General features: G+C 41.2%; 1 protein-coding gene across 2 annotated transcripts in view; it reads left to right on the top strand.

The window, feature by feature from the left end:
* Positions 1 to 22,078, top strand: part of TENM2 (teneurin transmembrane protein 2) — an 831,811-nt gene that overhangs the window by 255,032 nt on the left and 554,701 nt on the right. The gene's annotated exons all lie outside the window — the stretch shown is intronic.

Below are 22,078 nucleotides of genomic sequence, written 5' to 3'. Positions count from 1 at the left end.
AAGACTGGGGCACCTTTCTGTGCTGACATGTGACTTTTTTCATGCGTATCTGGACTCCGTGTACATTCTTTCCATCACACATTCCCTGCCGGATAGAAAGGACTATTGTGTAAAATTGAAGCAATTAAAAAATATGCAGTATTTTAAAAGAACTTAAATTCTTTATATATGCTAGTAGATTAAAAATCTGGCTTGATGTGCTGCCTGCTAACATTGAACTGTATTAAGATCATCTCACACCAGGTGCCAATTTTCTGTTTCCCTCTTTCTTTGGCCAGCCGGTATGGAAGTTGTTTTTCTCACTGATAACATGAGACTCTCCACCCAAATGCAATATGTGACATGCAAATTTGAGGAAGCACATGGTATTTTATCTTAATGTTTAAAATATATAATCTATAAAAATACAATGTTTAGTCTGACCCACATGGAGCATATTCAATAGTAACTGGATATAGTTCTAGAAACTTGTCAGGACAAGTCTCTCTCTTCTAGGTGTTACAAACCAGGTTCTATCGAGATAATAATCAGTTTAGAAATAATCTCTGCCTCAGCTATCCTTCTATACAGACATGTAATTCCCATATGTTTTGTTTAGTATAAAAGGTAGTATTTTCATTAATTAAAAAGGATATTTTAAAGCCTAGAATCAGAATTGAATGCTCTTAAGTTAAATGTGATTTTTGTGGTACGCTTCAGCATTCACTTTATTAGAGTCAAAGACTCAGATGGTGCAGAGAGGGAACTGGGTACGTCAGCCTCTTTTGACGTGGAAAAAACTAACGTCAAGGAGTGACTGCCTTCGGTACCTTAGCCTGGGTGACCAAGAAGAAAATCTCACCAGCTCACTTGTGCACAAAATTTTTGATACACCGAAGCTCTTGCATTTTACTTTCAAATGCAGAATAGGAGAAAGGCTGATTGGCCCTGCAGGTGTGAAATGCATTAAGTTTGTTCTGACCCCGGGTCAAATAAAAAGAAAGTGCGGGTCAAATAAAAAGAAAGTGCATCCACACCCTGCATGGTCCCGAAACCCAGATGGCTCACTTGAAATTGCCACGACCCATCGGTGCAAAACTGAGGGGCTCTTTTTGAGTCCTTCATTTGGAGAACATTAATTTCAAGGATTCAAGATAATCATCTTACCTTCTTTTCGGATAAATCTTCCTGCATATGGCAGCTCCTTTCAAGATAGCTCCTCATTTGTTAGAAAAGGGAAGGAAAAGACAAGTTACCAGGAGACTAAGTGAGCAACAGAGAAATTAGTAAAACTGAATCAAAAGGCTATACGCAATAAAATTACATTTTTATTAGTCACGTAGAATCACAGAAACTCTAAAGAACCCCTAAATATCTAGCCCATAGCTGACTTTTAAATATGGGGAAACTGAGGCCCAGAGAATGGAAATTACGTAGGCAGCAAATTGGGACTAGATATTGTCAGATTGATGAGAACTAACTGTTCTTTTGGTCTCTGATCAAGATTTCTATCAGGAAACCTACCATCACCAGCATTCACAGTAAATAGACCCATTCTGAAACAAAAGGTTAATTCTCAAACCAATCGCTGTCTCAAAAAATACTCGCCCTCAAGCATTTCTGAAATATTTCTTATATTTCTGTTCTCATTAAGGAGAATAAATAGAGAGCCATTTGGATTTCTTCCATTGTTTAATATTCCTCTAGCAATTTCGGAGGAAGAAAGCCTCTTATATGGCAACATGACGTATCAACTAGCTGCCGGTTTTGACATTGAACTTCAGATCTAGAGTCGGTAGGAGTGTTTGCACTTAATGTTTATAATGTACAAATGGATCCTTGTTTAAATCCTTAGCAAGAACACAGCCTTGTGTCAATCCTTTTCCTCCATTTCTCTCCTCACCACCCTCCCCACTAAAAGAGAAAAAGAAAAACTCCTTTGCAGTCACAAAGCTTGAAAATTACTGGAAAATCAGAACGACTGCCTGAAATGAAGTTGCATTGCGCCAACGTTCATTTTCCTAAGGATAGTGTTAGCAGAAGACACAGCTCCCTGCCCTTGTTCAGGTTTCTCCTTTTGGTCTGAAGTGTCCCTTCAATGCTGCCTTACCCAGAGTCCTCTCGTTCTCTTCTGGTGATGGCAAGTTTTAGACCAGATGACTCAGCAACTGTTGGGGGTGACGGAGGAATAACAACACTAATTTAGTGCTAATTATGTGCCAGACAGCTTACTGTCATTATCTCAAATGAACCTAAACAACAAAGGAAAAGGTCATTCCTGTTTTCCGGATATGGAAACTGAGGCCCAGGAGCCTCAGTAGATTCTGTGGTGCCCTGTTGCCAGGAAACAGGAAGCCTGCCGGTGACTCTGCTACATCCCTGTTTTCCCCATTCTCCTACGGCACCACCCCTTCCAGGGAAGCCCCTCCAGGCGTTCTGTTCCAAGAATCTCCTGGGTCCATTCCCATTGATTTTAATGATCTGCTCCCTACTGTCCCATCAGTGAATATTCTGTGTTAATGTTAGAAAAAAAATGTATTTGGAGGCACTGGAAAGGAGCTTTTCTTTCATCAGGATTTCTGTGTTGGATTTGGAGGACAGGGCCCAAGGTTTTCTCTAGCAATAAGTTTATTTTCATAGGATGCAAAACAGCTCTGGAACCAGAACTCTCAGAACCCATGGGGAGGCCCGCTCAGAGCCTTGCTTTTCCAAATGCAGCTTTTTAAGGGAACATTCCCTGGACTTGGCCTTCCAGTTCTCTATCCTGCAGCGTTTATCCTCTTGGAGTTTCTTCTGGCCGACGTAGGGAGACGGGTGCCCACTTCAGAGGGTTGGGGGTAGTAAAAGGTAAAGGGAGTCAAAGGTATGGTGACGGAAGATGATTTGACTTTGAGGAGCGGGTACACAGTGTAATATAGAGATCGTATATCATACAAATTGCACCTGAATCCTATATAATCTTATTAACCAATGTCACTCCGATACATTTAATAAAAAGAAAAAAATAAAATAAAATGTCCCCTGAAATGTCCTAGGATTGATTCACTTAGAACAGATAAAACAGGCACTTAACACGATACATAAGCAGACAGTGGGAATAGTAACAATAGTATTATTACTAATATCTATATACTAGTATGTTATTATAGTATAATTTTTTATGTTTACTTGATATTATAAAACTAGTATTATTTTTAAGATGATACATGTACTATGTTTCCATATCTTTATAATATTCTGCACAAATCTCTGCCGGCACATCTACCAGACCCTTTCATAATTATGCACAAGCGCACACACGTACATACCGTTCCCGGTGTGCTGTGCACTTCCTACTCTGTGCTATTCACTTCTCCATAGCAGAGTCCAAGGACGCGGGAAGTGTTGACTGAAAGAATGAATGAACCAATCTTTGAATGACAGGGTGCAACAAGACGGCCCCCACATTCCACTGGTTTAGATGCATAACCCTCCTGCGGTTGGAGAGGTTGTTTCAGGAGAGATCAGTGCAGGAAGGGGAGTGAATTAAAACTGGCACCTGGACCTTGTACGTGGGCTATTGTCTGTTAACTTTCATTTGCACTTTACATACCAAGAGAGTATGCTGATATGGCATTTTAATCATGTATATTAGAGGAAGGCATATGGTTACAACGTTTTCTTATTTACTTTCTGTAACATAAAATTTGTCATTTTATTCCCCAAATAAAGGACTGGAGGGAGAGTGCCTGATTTTTACACAAGTCCGATTTTCTCCCGTGTGAAAGTCTCCTGAGATGTGTAATGAGTAGGTGCCAAGAAGAGGCTGGCACCATTTTCTTATTGCCATGGTGATGGCCAGCTCTCCTGAAATCCCAAGGGAGACCGGGGTATTTTAAAAGCAACTTGAATTTTGGTAATTAAAAAGGCTGGAAGGAATAATCTTTCCACAGTTTGCCAGCCTGGGTAAATATGGAGAGCAAATGATGTCTAGAAAGGAAGGATATCGTTGTGCTTTGTGAGGTGGTAATCCCATGGTGGAGGATGAAAGGCATCGTGAAAGTTACATCTGGAGTATTTATGGCAATTTGGAACCCCGCTGCGAATCTTAAAGTATATCTAATCACAACCTTCCTACAAACACTATTCTCTTTCCTGAATCACTAGCATTTATGTCACTTAGAGTTGAGGGTGTGATTGTCAGAGTATTTTTAATGTTAGAAGCACTGTGTACTATATGTGAATGTTGGCAGTTATTAAAGGGGGAAAAAACATGATTCTCTTCAACTGGAAATTAAGTTAGACAAGCGTAATTCAGACTCTAGGTTAATCACTCTGTCTCCCCATCAGGAAAAGTTCTTACGTTGAGAGTTCTCTTGCACTTCATTTCAGGAACTGTGCTCTCCCAGAAAAGCCTCAAAAAATTAAATGGTTTTGTTTCACTTCAGAAGACAGTTGACATTTTTTTAGGCATTTCTTTTGAGCTATGGAATAAGGCTTGGAATAAACGAACTCAGAGAGAAACCAGGGCTAGCTAAAGGGAGTGACCGCCTGTATCTTTGTGCATAAATTGGTGATCAGTGTTTAGAGTTGGAAGTGATACGCAGTTAAAGGTAGGACTTGTATTTTGTGTGAGTCTGTGTCCTATTAGGGCAGCGAGTTGTCAAGGGAAAGAAAGAGAAAGGTGGAACAATGCTCTTTAATTAGGAACTTTACACAAATGCAGGTTCCTCATTGGCAGTTGGGCGATTTCAGTGGATTTTTTATGAAACCACCTACACCTAATGTTTCACAATTAAAAATAAACCGTATAACTCTCCAATACTACCTCCCCCAGCAGGAATAGCTTGGTGGTCCCCAGGCAAAACCTAGGGGCTGTTTTCTTGTTCCCAATCTTCTTTCGGGCCATTTTTCACTGTTATGACCTGAAATAGAAATAGATGGTTTTACTGGAGTTTATTTTATTTGTTTGATTGATTTTGTTTTGTGTTTAGCACAGAGATTTGGAGATTTTAAAAAGTTGTTCGCTCCTTGGATTAGTGAAATGTCTTTAGGACAGTTGGCACGTGACTCGCTGGGTGTAGAAGCTCAATCCCCCCGGTCCCTGGTTTCAGTTACCCACGGTCAACCCTGTTCGGACGATGTTAAATGGAAAATTCCAGAAATAAGCCATCTTTCCGTTTTGAACTGGGTGTCATTCTGAGTAGTGTGATGCAATTTCACAGCGACCCACTCTGTCCCACCTGAGATGCGAATCGCCCCTTCGCCCGGCGCATTGATGCTGCACACTTAGCACAATAAGACAGAGGGAGAAAGAACATGCACATAAATTTTATCACAGGGTATTGTTATCCTTGTTCTGTTTTGTTATTAGTTATTGGTGCTGATCTCTTACTGTACCTGATGTGTAAATTAAACTTGATCATAGGTTTGTATTGTATTGGAAAATACAATATGTATGTATTGGAAAGACACATATACATAGAGGGTCTAGTGCTGTCCGTGATTTTAGGCTTCCACTGGGGGTCTCAGAATGTCTCCCTTGCACATAAAGGGGGACTACTGTACATGGAACCCAGAAGAAGCCATCCCAAGGTTATTTTAATGCATAAGTATGTTAATGTTCAGTCTACGGTAATAATTTTACGTTACATCTTCTCACTAACGGTGGGTTCCTATATTTAGTGTTTTAATCTATACATTTAACCAGATAATGGATTTTTTTTTACTTTTTTCTATTAATATGTTTTTGAAATTAAAGAAGAAGGTTGTTTGGGCAGCAAGTTAGAAAGTTTCTTGTTAATATAAACAAGTATCTAGTGTTGTGTTTACTGGTTTTGATATAGGGAAGATTTTCTTTTTTAAAATTTTAAGCACAGTTCTAAAATAAATCTACCCCATTTTAAAGTAAATTTCAATACTCCCCACTGTGTAGGAGCTTTTCTTTTCCTGAAAATAGATCTACAAATGTCATAAATTAGTCTGCAGATTTTATCTTATTATGCTCCCTCCTTCAAAAATATGCAGGAAAGTGATTATATGTGGTGTTCAACTCAAGGCTGATGAGTTGGTTATAATTATCGAGGCAGACATAATGAGATGAAAACAACTCTTTCTCGAGGGCCTCGGAGGAGTTTTCAGTCACTATCATAACCCTGTCACGCTGGGTTAACTGTTTTCTGCCCAAGTAGATGTCAACACAATTAATTTCACAGTGTCCTCAACTGATACGGTCAGGGTTCATTTGCTTATTTAGGCAAGAAGATCCCCATATGTTAAGGGTGGAATTGATTTCTGGGTTCTGTATAGGCAGAGGAATGATGAGGAAAATGGACAGTTATTTAAATTTGTATGGGACTAAGTGGCATTTTCTCTCTTTTTTTGTGCATCTGTAGATAGACATGTGCTGTGAGCATTTGGCATTGCCATTTGACATTCATTCCATCATTCAGTCACTCAACAAAAATCTATCAAGTGCCAGCTGTGTGCAACGCCTGTGCTGGGCTCTGAGGTGGCAGGGAAAGCAAAGCCTGAAAGCCCTTGTGAAGCTGGCAGTCTGTTTGGGGAGAAAGGCATTGTTAAATAATTGCCCCAATATATCTAATTAACAAGAAAAAATGCAAAAAACATCTAGATCATCCGCATGGCACTTCTGACTTGTTCTTAACCCCTCATATTATAAATGTTTGCCTTGGGGGAGTATTCAATAGAACTCTCCATAACAAGAGAAGTGTTTTATATTTGCAGTTTCCAGTCTATATGCACTAGCCACATGTAAGTCTCAAAAACTTGAAATGTGGTTAGTGTGACTAAGGAATTGAACTTTCAATTTTCTTAAATTTTAGTGAATTTACCCACGGCTACTGACTTCCATATTGGACAATGCTGGTCTAAAGTATATAATACTATTATTTGTATCTATTTTAACACTTGAAAATGGCACTCATTATGACATAAAAACAGGACAAGGTATATATCAGTTTAATTTGTCATTTACTCCATGGGCTACAGGAATCATTTTCAAAGACCAAGAGAATCCGTAAGAGAGTAACTGCTTTTGCGTAATAGATCAGAAATGATGAACTGATGTCCTTGACCTTAGTGTCTGAGTAGATTACAAATTTATCTTTATTTATGTCTTGAATCCCATATCTGGTGACGATACTTTCTTAAGTCCAATGCTTTATTTGTTATCATTGTTCTGCGAGTCGCTGAGATTGTATGTTAATTTAGTTAATTAACATGATTTATTACCATAAATGTTTTTCTTTTGCTTTGCTGCTACTTAGTAAGAACTGAAAACCTATTTTCATCCAGGGATATACTCAATATCATTCCACCCTAACCAATTTCTCATTCTCCTTTCCTAGTGTGTATGTATTAAGGATGGGAATTGAAAGAGAGAAAGGGAGCTGGGGTTGGAAAAGAATACAAAGAGGAAGAAGAAGGGAAAGGCAAGGAAGGGGAGAGAGGAGGAAGGGGGAGGAAAATGGGGGCCCTTACAAAATCAAAACAACCCAGAGAAGGAAGCCTTTGTCTCCCGGAAATGTGGAAATGCTTTGGCCATGAATACAGCTATAGCATTAACGTTGCCCTCAGCCCTGTTTCCTCCAGTGTTTTTGTTGGTCTCTAGACTCCTGTCCCTGCAGTTTTGTGCTATCAAGAATAATCAAGTGCTTTTTGGAGTCTACATTCCTCAGCAGCTTCTTCTTTGTTTCTCGTTTTATTTCTTGCTAAAGGAGGAACAACGAGTCATACAGTTCTCTGCTCCTTCTCCTTTCCAGTTGACATCCAGGACCTTTTAACTCACTGCTTCAGACAAAACCAAGGGCTGGCCACATATAAGGCACACATGCGCCACCTCTCCACTTGAGGTTCATGCCTTCATGTTGTCTCACCATCTGTATTTTTTTTGTTATCGTTGAAAGCGGAGCAAAGAAAAAATATTTCTCTATCAATTTCTCCTGAAGATTAAGTGTCCTGGGTCATGGTTTGAGTCACATAAGCTTGGGGGAGGGGAGGGGACTGTATATATTGTAGAGACTATTTGCTCAAGTCCATTGAAGAGGAAAGTGCCTCCTCATGAATGCATTTAAACTCATATGAATTCATGTTTTTTCAGCTGATATGAATTGAGTGCACGCTTTCCTAGATTCTGATGATACAAAAAAGAAAGCTAGAGAACAAGACAGACAAAGAAACTCCAATACATGGAACTTATATTCTGTCAGGCATCGAGGACTGAAAGGAGACAGAAAATAAATTCATAAACAAGGGACAAAAGAAAATTTCACAGAAATAAAGGTTATAAAATAAACAAATACAGAGTGATATGATAGTAACTGTTCCCTTAAAGATGATAGTCATGGAAGAAAGGCCTCTTAAAAACAGGGACTTGGGTGACCGAGGGAGGCTGGCATGGGAATAAATATGGTAGGACTTTTTTTTAAATACGGAGGAGGAGATGATATTTCTGATATTTCAGGTCCTTGGCTGTAGAAGGTCACAAAGAGACCCATGAGGCTCAATTGACATGAAGAAGAGGAAGCATGGTATGAGAGAAGGTTGTAGAAGCTTAAGTATCACTAGCAGCACAAACATCTAGCATGTCATTTTCCCCATGATTAGTAATGAATTAATAGACCATATGGTTTTTCCAATTACTTTAGATACTGCGAGGTGATAATGTGATTTCAGGTTTTATCAGTGAAACGTAGACCAGTGGTGTTTCCTTGAATGGTTTCATATCATCTGTATCAGGGAGGAACCTCATGTTGGCTTTCAGATGTCACAGCTCATTTCTGGGCAGTAAAAAGTCAAAAAGTTTAGGTTAAGAAAGTCGCAGGATACTTCAAGTATTCTCCAAGACTGTAGAATCAGCTCGGGACATGGGGATGAGGAAGATGAACTTATACTATTGTCTCCTCCACATCAGTGGTGATGATGGGGAAGCAGGAAGGAGTGGTATCCCAAACCTTGCTAAAGACAGAGCCCTTGCAAGTAAGAGCTAGCAGAGGGGTTGGGAACATCACAGTGTGAAATGAAAGATAAATTATATAGAAGTGCTTTATTCTTCATTACGTACCTCCTTTAACTGAGCTGGAGTTTCATGTAACATTAGACGTGTTTTTGAAGTGTGTCTCTGGGTAGATATATGAATTCCCCCATTTTCATAACTCAGAGGCTGGATTAGGGTGAAATAAAAATAATGCTATGCTGGTTTGCAATTGTCTTAAAGCACAGGATTTGAAAAGACAAAAAATGGTACAATGATAGTAAAAGCAAAAGACAAACATCAAACATAAGAGTAGGACCTGCCATTCCTGTTTGCTGCTAGAAGAATTTCTCGCACATCATAGGAGCTCAAGACACATTTGTCAAAAATGGTGGAAGGTGGAATGAGTTCACACTCTGCGATTAAAACTACAGGCAAAATAAGTTAATAATGAACCCTAACTTTGAGCCTTGAAGCTCAAATTGAATAGTTAGTAATTAGTGAATTATCATGTCACTGACAAAATGGGGCAGCAGGGCATCTTTTTTCAATCCCGTCCTTGGTATTACAAATTGATAATGAAGATCAATATTGTTTTTGGATTGTCATTAGGAGGCTTTTTTTTTTAAGTGGTTTAGTCATTATTAATTTTGGAGGGTAGCTTTATTGTGAGCTAACTCTCTCTCCAGTAGGTCTCCATGTCTATAAATAAATTGCTATGTTGGATTTGACTTTCTATAAGGCTTCTCCTTCAAAAATCCCCTACTGTTTCCTCTATCTGTGAAAAATAAGTCCTCTTGAATGTGTTCCCAATACCTGGGGCATCAGGATGGAAATGAAATGTATCAGTGTGTTCAATCAAACTGTTTTTGGTAGGCACTTGCCATCAACCAGGTCTTTTAACCAATACCAGGGCTATGAGCAAGCCTAAGACCAAGCTTCTAGTGGTTTGTAGACTATTGTGGAAGCAAGATGTACAATTCTTAAGTGGCATAAAGTGATGAAGGTACCATGGGTGAAATTTGTGGATGATGCAAAGGAAAAGGAATGGATCAATCTACTTACACAGCTGGAGGAAGATTTCATGGAGCTGAACCTTGAAAGGTATTAGGGAAGTGAACAGGAAGATAACACACCAGGCAGAGGAAGGCAGTTTGCTCAAAGACTTGGAGACATGCAATATGGTGTGTTCCTTGAACTGCCATTAATGACTGGGTCACCCCTTGTCAGTACTGTGAGAGATGAAATCAAAGATGCCGTCCAGGCCAGGTCATACATACGCTCCTCAGGTGCACTGAGTGCTTTCCGCTTTATGCTGCAGGTCACAGCGAACCGAAGGACCCTCCAACGGGAGAGTGTAATGAATGATTCTGTCCATTTTTATTTTTCAAAGACCACTTTGGTAAACTGCAGTGTGGAAGCAGCAGTAGTCCATTTTTCAATTCCTTTTTAAAAATGTTTAAAAAGATTTTACTTATTTATTTTTAGAGAGAAGGGAAAGGAAGGAGAGAGAGAGAGAAGCATTAATGTGTGAGAGAAACATCAGGGGGTGGCCCCTCGCATGCCCCCAACTGGGGACCTGGTCCGCAACCCAGGCATGTAAACCGCCAACCTTTCAGGCTGTAGGCTGGCACTCAATCCACTGAGCGACACCGGCCAGGGCTTTTTTTAAAACTATTCATTTATCACTCCATAATAAGAACCTGTTAAGAATCAGCTTTTGTCTGTACACTGCATACACAGATAGGAACACCAGATAAATTTCAATGTAGGGCACACTGTGGCTCTCAGGGGCCATGGTTAAAGTAAGTCACACTATCCAAAAAGGGCCAGTGAATAACTATTCATCCCAAAGTGCTCCCTTTAAATATTGCCTTCTGTCCCCACTGAGGAGCGTTCCCCTGGAGTTACTGACATTGAGCATAATTAGGCCACCTGCACATGCCCTTGAGGCTTGTGTGTTAAGTCCTTTTCTTCTATGAGGGGAATAGATATCACATGGTGATCAATTTGTACATCGAATCCAAGGTAACTCTTTAATGGGAGCTCATTTAGAACTTCAGGTGTATATATCTTGGGTATAACCACGCCCTCCTACTGTAATGGGCACCTGTTTGTGCGTGGGGTACATTGGGCATCTTTTCCTCATGGTTTCTAACAGATTGTGAGCCCTGGAGGGTCTTTATCATCTCATGCAATTGGTTCTCAACTGGGAGTGTGGATCAGGATCGTGGGAGGAACTTTTTAAAAATGTGTCTATTTGGGTGTCACCCAAGAGGTCAAAATCTGTAATCCCAGATTAGGGGTACCCCCAAGGGAAATATGTAGTGTTGAAAGCTCTCCCAGGGGATTTTCATATATTTGTCCACTTGAAAAACCACTTGTCCTAATCAAATATCCCCGAAAACACAACCGAGACCTAGATTGCTAGACCCAGGACCAGACCCCTGAGGCCTAGCCCAGGGCAATTCCTGGGTCCACCCAGCCTGCCCTGGGCCTGGAGCCAGCACATCTGTGTTTGCATGGCTCGAATCTGAGAGGGGATAGCAGGAAGAATTTGCAGCCTAAGTGTATGTGTCAGCTAGTGCTGCTATAACAAAACACCACAGAGCAGGTGGTTTAAGCAATAGACATTTATTCCTCACAGTTCTAGAGGCTGGAAGTCTGATATCAGGGGGTCAGCACGGTGGATTCGTGGTGAGGGCCTTCTTCCTTGGCTTACAGACTGCTACCTTCTGGCTTTGTCCTCACATGGTGATAAGGGGGGGGAGGGGAGAGAGAGGAAGAGAAAACCCTCTGCTCTCGTGGTGTGAGGGCACTAATCTTCTCATGAGGACCGTACTTTCATTACCTCATCTCACCCTGTCTACCTCTCAGAAGCCACATCTCCTCTTGAGTTATGGCTTCGGCGTATGAATTTTGGACAAACACAGCATTCAGTCCATAACTCTGAGAGGCTGGGTCTCAACCCTGGCTGCACATTAGAATAACCTAGGGACCTTTAAGAAAGGTCTCAGCCTGGGAGATTTAGAATTTTTTGCCAGGCTTCTTGGTGTTGCAACTCAAAGTTTTGGTGTTCTCATCTGAAAAAATAGTGATGATATTATTAACTGTGCTGAAGATTACATGAGATTATAGCCATCAAAGCCTTGGTTATTTCTAAAATGTTATAAAATAAAATTTACAGTCTTGCTTAACTGCCTTTCTTTGAGGAGCTGCCTCAGATAAAATTGGTATCTTAAGTGCTGTAGGTCAGATCTTTCAAGAATCGGTTTTCTGCTGGCCCTGGTTTGGAACCGCTGGAGCTCTGGCTGCGGCAGGAAGGCAAGGCCCCCAGAAGCCATAGCTCTGGTGTCGCGGGTTCCTGTACCCACTGGGCCAGGACACATCATGGTAATCAGGGAAGAGGGAGTGAGCAGCTGTGAGGAAAATCACTCAGTGCTCTGAGCCGCTTTGGACAGAGACACAGTAGAGAGAAAAGCCTTCCTACTATTAGAAAAGTAATAGGGCCAACATGGTGACAAATGGCAGGTGGCATTTGACTCTCAGGACTTGCAGAGCTAGAGAGTGAATGTCATCTAAAGGGGGCAGCTGTTTGCACTCAGTCCAGGGTTGTCAGATCATCCACGGAGGGTCCAAAATGCATGCTTTTAGCTAAAAGCTCCCAATGTTTAAATGTTAGTAACTAATTTAAACACACATACACACAGAGATGGAGCATTTCGCAGGCTAACACTGCCCGGTATAAACAGCACATATTTGCAGTCTGAATGTCACCTGGAGGCCCCATTTGGCCTGCACACTGCCTGTCGATGACCATCCCTTTGGGCCTTACACTCCGTCTCCCCCGTCCACGAGGCCATTGCTTTGTGTTTATCCGCAAACAAAATGCATTGCTGTGCTGGCACCCAGTCGGCAATCCCTGGCACAGGTCCTTGTTTCACTCAGGATTTCTGGCATTTGTTCCTATGGATTATAGTCATTCATGCTATCAATATTTACAGAGCAGATACTGCGCTAGATGATAATGATTCAAAATTCAATAAGTCATAGTCCCTGCTCTGTGTTGCTTCTGGTCTAGACGAGGAGATATGCCCATTGCAGAGACAAAGGCCAGAAGGAATATGACTGGAAAGGAAACAAAGACATGTAACTCAACCTCCTCTAGAAAGTCTGTCGCTTCTGGTTCTTTTTATTAATAACAGAAAATGCCCTCCCTTTTCTTCGGCCTACCCCCCTATTTTTTTAAACAATTGGGCAAGGCATTGTGTGAAGACCACATCTAAGCTGGTTCTTTTGATGCTTAGGAGCTCTTTGATGCTCAGCAGGTCATGATATGAAACTGGAAGTCATACCTCCCAATGCAGTGTTAATAACAAATACCCCAATGCTTTCAACATTTTATTTGAAAGGAAAATGGGAGCGCTGTGTTCAGTTGGAACAAAGACACCAGATGAATTTTGTTCACACAGGCTCCTGGCTTTTCTTTTTGTCACCCACGTTTTTAGGGCTCAGTGATGCCAAGTGTCTTGCCCTGGGGGCTTCTCCTTGTCAAAGGCTTCTCTCCAGGGGAGTGTCTCCCGAACGCTGAGATGGTTATCTGTTCATAGAAGGAAAAACAAGTTGTGAAAGTAGGCCATGTGCATCACCGATAAACATGAAAATTTCACTGGCGAGAGCCCTCCTCTCCCTGCCAAAGTGACCTTGGTTGGCGCAAAGATGACAGAGTGCTTCCCTGCCCAGGCCTGACAGCATTGCTATCACAGCACGTTTGACAAATCGTTCACATTAAATCGGGGGGCACTTTCGGCAGCGCCGACGTCCCCTCTCCATCACTCCTGATTACCACACAAACGTCAGCCGCGGCACCAAGCACATTTGTCAGAGGGAGTAAAAAGCAGTTGTTAGTAAGAGCGCTACCTGTCATACTAATGGACTGGCGCTTGTTGCTTTGTGTCTCTCAGGAGCCAGCAGATTTGCAAAAAAACAAAACACTATTTTTTTGGAGGGTTGTCCAGTGTTTTTTGAAAATGCTTTTGTGCTTTGGTAAAGACAAGTATTGAAAGCTTGTCAGATGGGATGCCCGAGTGTCTTCTCTTGGAAGGAGGAACAGATTTGGATTTGTTCAGTGACTGCTGTCATGGCTTTGTGGTCAAAGAGGCAATAGAAAGTTTTTCAGGTGAGCTAATCCATACCCTATAAACTTAAAAAAAAAAAAAAATGAGTAGACAATTCTTTGTTACTCATGAGAGAACATCCTACCCTTGACTTTATTTCTTTTTCCTTTTTTATTGAATTTGTTGGGGTCACATTGGTCCATACAATTAAATAGGTTTCAGGTGTACAGTTCTATAGCACATCATCTGTACATGGTATTGTGCGTGAACCACCCCAGCGCAAGTCTCCTTCCACCACCATGTGCCCCCCCTTCTCCCTCTTCTTCCTGCCCTCTGGTAATCATCATACTGTTGTCTGGGTCTAGGAGGGTTTTTTTTTTTCCTCGATCCCTTCATCTTTCTCACCGAGCCCTCCCTCCCTCCTCCCCTCTGACAGCTGTCAGTCTGTTAGCTGTATCTATGAGTCTGTTTCTACTTTGTTTGTTAGTTTATTCTATTCATTATGTTCCACAGATAAGTGAAATCATATGGGACTTGTCTTTCTGACTGGCTTATTGCACTTAACATAATACCTTCCAGGTCCATCCATGCTGTCACAAAAGGTGAGATTTCCTTCTCTTTCAGAGCTGACTAGTATTGCATTGTGTAAATGTACCACAGCTTTTTAATCTACTCATCTACTGATTGGTACTTGGGCTGCTTCCAAATCTTGGTTACTGCAAATAATTTTGCAGTGAACATAGAGGTGCATAAGGAAATCATTTGAAGGAAGTGGAATACGAATATTTCTTTCCAGCATCTTGCCCTTCACAGGTGCCCTGCTTTGCATAAAGTCTCATGTTATTCACACACTTTGTTTCATAGCCCAACCAGAACAATCCTTTTTGAGGTGGGCTGACCATGCACTATCACTTCCATTTTAGAGATGACAAAACTGAGAAACAGAAAGGTCATTGCCCAGGATGATACAGTAGAGTCATATTTCGACTCCATGCTTGTTGATCAAGTCCACAGTATCATTACTATTGGGGTATCCTAATGAAGTGTATGCTGCTTGCTGAGCTGGCTCTTTGTGGGCTGCACACGGCTGCTTCATGACTTTATTTCCAAGTCATTTGTCCCTTCTCCCAGGTCTTCTTCCACTAGTCAGTTTGAATTTGATTTCACCCTTTCATCTTTGTTGACAGATGCAATAAAAACAAAACAAAACAAAACACTTCACTTTGTTTTGTTTTGTTTGTTTTGAATTGGGGAAACAAAACAAAAGGAGCAGACAGGTAGGAAACGTTGACCTGACTGTACTTTATAAGGTAGAATCAACTACTCTAACTAACGATTTGAGAGAGAGAACTTCTGGCGCGACAAAGAAGTGGGATTGCTGTGTTGAACCCGAGCACCTTGCTGTGCTCTGCTACTCTGTCTGTCACGGGCCCCTCAGGGGCGCCCTGTGGCTTCTAGCGAATTCACTCCTCTAACTGATGTAACAGTCTGGAGTCATAAGATTGAGGTGGGCTCAGTGAAATAAAGCAGCATTTGTTAAGAGTTTGGTTTCTTTCTTATTTTACTCCAAAAGTCTTAGATTAATGTTGGTTCATTTCTTTTGGATCGTTTAGTTACTATCAGTGTCCTTTCCATGGGAAAATAGGTGATGTATAGTTAGCTCTTCATGGCAACCTACTCAGATCCCTGAACTAGTAAACCTCAATGTATTAAACCCTCTCGAATTTATAAGAAGGAATCCCCTTTATAAATCCATCCATTCCTCAGACTGTATTGTTCACTTACTATATGCCCAGACCTGGACTAAGCCTTAGAAACTCCAAGGGGAATCTGGGCCTCCTGTAGGTTTAATGTAGATTATTTTATAAGAAAAATAAAAGGTCATCTGCTTTGGACATGCCCACCAGTAACTGAAGGCCTTCCCCAAACACCTACCTTCGCAATAGCCTCTGACTGTTCCCTGGGACTTGGCATTACAGGACCCCATTCACTCTCTCGTTCTTATTCTCAGTAACTCTTTCTTTTTAGATTGTATAGGCATGGAACACATCAACATTAGCATTTCTACTTTTTCTATCTCTAGTAGTAGATTTCCTTCCACACTGGAATATATAAAAGAAATCAAAGAGGAGCATTCATGGTTGAAATAGGGGTGTGGGATCCGTACGTGGTCCGGCTCCCAGGATACGTCCCCGTAGCACCCAGTCCTGCTGGGAGAAGATGGGGAGAGAACGCCCTGGGCCAGGGTTGCATCCAGGTGGCACCGGAGAAGAAGGTTCCCTGAACCCCGGAGACCCTCGCCCTCTTTTCTTGCACATTCCTACATCAGCAACGCCATTGCATTGGGATGCCCGTGCCAGGGGGAAGGAAGAGCCGTGTCAAGAAAGTCTAGGTGAGGGGGCAGTTTGAGGATATTTGACATGTAGATTGGATGATAACAACTTACATTTTGTACCATGTTCCAGATACTCAGAAGTGATTCCATACACATTTGTCTCACTTGAGCGATATTCCTCGCCCCCGCCCCCCGCCATGAGTTTGTCCCAGTGTTTATTTTCTTTTACAAGGAAAAAAATGAAGTCACGACGTCCTGTCCAGAGTCAGAATTAGGGAGTTGTTGTTAGAACCAGGGCTGAAACCCCAGTTCTCCTAGAGGAGCACTGATCCCGTCTCTTGCATCCCTCCCACGTGACACCTTCCAGCCAGAGCCACCTCTGCCCCGGTGGCCCCCTGCTCCTTCTCCCTCCGTCACGAAGCTGACACAGGCCACATCTGCCTGCGTCAGTTTCCTCTGAGGCACACATTTCCATAGAAATGAACACATACTTTCAAAAAAAAAGATCAGTAGAAGGTGGCATGTATTTAATTTTCATACGATATCTTGCCTTATTAACTTAACATCCAGACATACTGCATGATTTTCTTTGAAAGCTAGAGAATGTGGCCCTGTGTTAATTTCCATGGCTACCCATCCAATCATCCACCAGTGCCTTGGTGGCATATGATCTGTGCAATACATTTTAAACACTGCTACTTTTAAAAATAACTTTAAAAGGTTGTAAATGTCAAATTGAGATTTGAAATATGTCAGATAGCTGTCATTTTTACACCGTTCATTAATTTCAATTGGACTCAGTGAATTGTATTTGACAAACTGTTATCATACAATGACTACAAGCATGCTACATTTATGTAGCACATCCCTGATGTGCGGAATGTTTTGAGGGGAACTTTAATATGTGACTCCTCTTTGACCTCGTAGATGACATGAGACCCTGAAATGACAAGTGTGGCAGCATTCAACGCTAAGGTTTTCTACGTGCTGGCATTTGGAAAATCTTCAAGAGGCTTATTCAGAAATGGAAATGCCTACTGGATACATTTGTACTCGGTACAAAGTTGCAAAATTTGGACTCCAGTTAAGGCAAAGGGGTCATGAGTAAAAATTTTCTTTTGGCAGGTAGGAGCAGGTAGAAACATGCATGGAAGAGCCAGGTCTGCTTATAGAAATGATTTCATTCTTAAAACTAATAGCAACTCTCAACTTTTAAGTGCTATACAAAGACCATGATCCAGAGAGCTTAATGTTTAAAACCCCGGGCTCTCATGTCAGACTGTGGAAGTTCAAATGCTGGCTCCATCGCTTGCTCTGTGACTTTTGGCAAGTCACTGGACATCTAGGTACCTCAATTTTGTAATTTGTAAAGTCAGGCTAGTGGTACTACTTACCTCAGAGTTACTATGAGAATAATGTAAGTTCCATGAACATTAGCTACTACTACTACTACTACTACTATTATTATTATAGCAGAACTCTGCAAGGTGCTTTGTACACAGTCCCTTAACTCTCCAATGACCTGTGAGTTGGATGTTACTAATATTGCTAACTTACAAGTTTAAAAAATGGAAACTTTAAAGGATGTTTACTTCATCTGGAGTTGTCTATGTCAGAACGAGCAGAGACAGGGCGTCAGGTAATGGACAACAACTTTTAGGCCAGCATGTTCATCTGTAGAAGGTGGTCATTGAACTTGGAGGTCCCACCTACATCAACCACTATTGCATACAATGACACCAAAGCCAGCGCACTGACAAAAACAAACTATGTGAACCCAAGCATCAGGGCATAGAAGCCAGGTTTATGCCCTGCCAGGACCGGGCATTTGGTTTTTAAAACATATACATCCTCACTTTGGTTCCCTTTTCTCTCTTAAAGAGAAAATAAGCCAGGCTTCATGTGTGTATATGAGAGTTAATGTCCTATTTTTAACACAGCTTTAAAGAAAATGTCGATAAGTAAATAACCTAAGTGTGTTTAAAAACACAACTGTGGAAGGAATTTTATCTAGAAATTACTACTCCGAGTAAAGAAAATTGTTAATTTTTATTGTTTGTTTTTTCTTCTTTATCTTGGCTTTAGCACAAAAAATTGAAAAATCAATCAATATTAAATTAGATTTTTTAAACTTAGAGGAAACTTCAGAGACTATTGAGTTTCGTGTTTTCAGATCCCCAGTTCACTGGAATGTACTGGATCTTGTCCGGACCTGTAAATGGCATGACCAGAGCGGGCTGGGAGGCATGTAGATGCAGCTCACGTCCAGCTCATAGGACTAAGGCTATGCCAGCTTAGAAAAGGGAAAAAAAACGCCCTGTCCGGTGTGGCCCAGCTGGTTGGGTGTCATCCCACAAAGCAGAAGGTTGCCAGTTCTCTGGTTCAATTCCCAGTCAGAGCACATGCCTGGGTTGCTGGTTTGGTCCCAGGTCAAGGAAGCTGTTTGATGTTCCTCTCTCACGTTGGTGTTTCTCTCCCTCTCTTTCTCCCTCCCTTCCCCTCTCTCTCTTAAAAAAAGTAGGCACCACCACCAAGAACATAACATCTGACTTTTATGAGAAAGGTCATAGTGTTTCAATATCATTAACTACTTTTAAAAATGTATAAACACTGTTACGAGATGAACAATACCAATGTGCAGGCCATTTTTTGGCCCCCAGCGGGCTGCTTGGTTACTTTGAATGTAATCTGATCCGCACATTTTGTATAGGTGCAAACCTTCACCCAGGCAGAAGGTTAGGGTCACTGTTTAAGTCCCTCAAGATCACGCAGCCAGGTGGTAGTGATAGAGGACCGGAGCCCGAGCCCCCATAGTTCTGTGTCTTGGTGAGTTTCTCTACATTTTTCTGTCACTTGTACTTGTTATAAGACAAGGGTAAAGTGGTGGGCTTGTTCATGCTCATAAGAAAGAAAATGTTATTTAGCATTTATATTTGGAAAATGGGAAACACTTTCAGGTTGGAACCGTAGGATTGGATGTAAGGATTGTGGGCGGGGGGTGGGGGGGGGAATCCGAACCTATAGTTTTCTGGTTGAGGGACAAAACACACTCAAATCAACAAGGATATGAAGTCCACCCTAAGGGCTGAGATCTGTGTGAATGAACAAGAAGCACAGGCCTGCTGGGCGAATTGAGGAAGGCAGGCCCAGGTTCGTGCAACCCAGACCTGTAGCGCTCAGTTTCTTAAAGCTTATCTGTCACCCTTCCTCCCCACCCCGCTCTCCTTTCATTTTCTCACAGAAGAAGCACAAAGGCCTCATCCAGCACGGGAGAGGGCGATCTCTCTCGTTTATCTGTGCACTTGATCATCATTGATGGCTCCTACTGGAAGCAAAAGCCGCCTTTATCTCACTGTGGGGGTTCAGCATCCTTCATATTCGTTATTTTATGTAAATGAGGAATCTAAGGGTGAAATTATAATTTATGAGAGATGCATGGAGCGCCTGACAATACTCATAAACATTCTAAATGATTTTATCTTGTTTCAGAACAAAACATACATTTTGCCTCCTAATAAGGATTTTTATTATAACAATATTTCTATTTTGGTCTGCCCTGTTACTGTGAATAATAAGGGGTGGGGTGATTTTTTTTGTCCTGTATGTTTAGAAATATGTTTATGTCGATGGTTCTTTCTTGAGGATTAGTGGACAGCAAATATTATCATACCCTCATCGCCTTATTGATTGCGAAATTGACTGCTGGTATCTTTTGGAATCCAGGTGTGATTCTTGGTTGGTGGTTTTTATTTTGTTTTTAACACAGTAATGAACAAGGTGTAGGTCCTTGGTCCTAAGATGGAGGCCCCGCGACTCACGTGGTCTCTGCGGTCAGCCCTGATTCGCTGTAATTTTGCCTCTGCAGAAACACATAGCCAGTGACAGTGTTTTGGTTGTGTCATAATTTCAGAATATGACAGATCTCCCAGTTGGCACTGCCTGCATTCCGGCAGTGGCGGGAGGGGTGGCTCAAACTTGTGACAGGGCAGGTTTTTGCGAGGTTTCCTGTTATCGTTGGATAAACAGTCAGACAGTCTTAATGATAATTAAGGAAAACAGCAAACAGCCCATTTTCCCCCAGAGTTGCTCATCCCTTAAGAACAAAAAGAAAAGCAAGCAAAACACTCCAATTAGACTGAACTTTCATCCCGTTACTATTTCTTACACCAGTGGTAGGAATAGAGTCCAAAACCAGTTCTTTCCTTTTTCTGCATTATTCCACTTCTACTTTGATTTTTGATTTTTTTAAAAAAGTACACTTTTTTATCGCTAGGAAATAAGTGAACGAAAGACCATTATTAGGTAGGATCTTAACTTCCAGATTGAAATGCTCATCTAAGGAAAACCAGTGTACTCAGCTGAGCTTGCAAAGGATGCACAATCATAAAATCATTTAATTAAATTACATCAGTGCTGTTGGTTTTGGTGCCCGTCTGGGTATTAATAACACTGTTACTATTTGCACTGCCAAAGGTTTACCACTTAATTATTATATTTGCTCACTGGAGATGTTAGCATCAGTTTGTAGGGTCCCATGATCACACACGGGATGTTGCCTCACTAGAAACGACACGCTTTCCAGAACTGGAAGTCCCACCGCCTGCGCTTGATCTGAAGATGAAGCCTTGGAAATCGAATGAAAACATTTGTTAACTTGTAAAAATGATACAAAATAAGAACAGTTATTCAGACTGTGAGTAAATTTGATGGGGTGTGAACTGATCGCTTTATTACGCTCTGTTTATAGCGTCCTTGCCCCTTTCTGCGATGGCAGCCCTGTGTTTTTCATTGTCTTCATTAGATTAAGAATGGATTTAGAGGAGCCAAATCTATTATGAAAAAAGCAATTCTGCTGTGTTCCTGAAAACCCCCTTTTGGTTTTTAATTTAAATTCCACCGATGCACAATAGCAAATGCCTTACTTGTAATTATGAACATGTATGCTTTCATTTAAAATGCTATACAAGTACAGGAAAATCAGAACTTGGATTTTTTTCCAAATTATTCCTGAAGAAATAAGCAAAGGAAGGAAGGAAGAAATGGAGGGGCAGAGGGGACACAGGCTATTGGGAAAAAAAAAGGTGGAAACGCTGTAATTGTTTTCCTCTCCTTTTGGTTTACTAAGACATAAAAAGGCCCATGCAGGCTCTTAGGAGCTGCTAATTTCTCCAGGTACATTTGATTTTTTTTTTTTTTTTTTTTTTTTTTTTTAGTTTCACACCTGAAATATTTGAGAATGTAGGTTTCTCATCCCTCAAACTTAGGTCCAACTTTTGTTCTGTGGGAAACCATCCTGGATGATTATCTGGCTTCCCATTTGCATATCTGCCTCTCTTCCTGTGTCTGCACAAATGCAACTTTCAGTTTAAAACTTTGTTATACCGTCAGCTATAAATGTTACGCAAGTATGGCTTTGAATTTCAGTTGGAGCCGAGCTACTGTGTTGGAAACGATAGTGTTTTGTTTTTTTTTCTATAGGTGCCCTAGTTTTCATTTATTGCTGGGTTCTCTACCCTCTAAACTGTATTGCTGTGAGATGCTATCTCTTACATATTTTCTCTGCATCTTAAAATTCCTGTATACTCATAATACAATTTCATAGTAACACACGTGCACACACACAAACACATGTGAAAATTAATGAAAGTTGAATAAGGTCTGTGGTTTGCTTAA

Source organism: Pteronotus mesoamericanus, unplaced genomic scaffold, assembly GCF_021234165.1.
Source record: "Pteronotus mesoamericanus isolate MK-2021 breed Mesoamerican mustached bat unplaced genomic scaffold, CSHL_Meso_final contig_2, whole genome shotgun sequence".
In the NCBI taxonomy this organism is placed as follows: Eukaryota; Metazoa; Chordata; class Mammalia; order Chiroptera; family Mormoopidae; genus Pteronotus; species Pteronotus mesoamericanus.
Note: the sequence above shows the minus strand (reverse complement) of the source record. Positions and strands in the feature narration are given on the sequence as shown.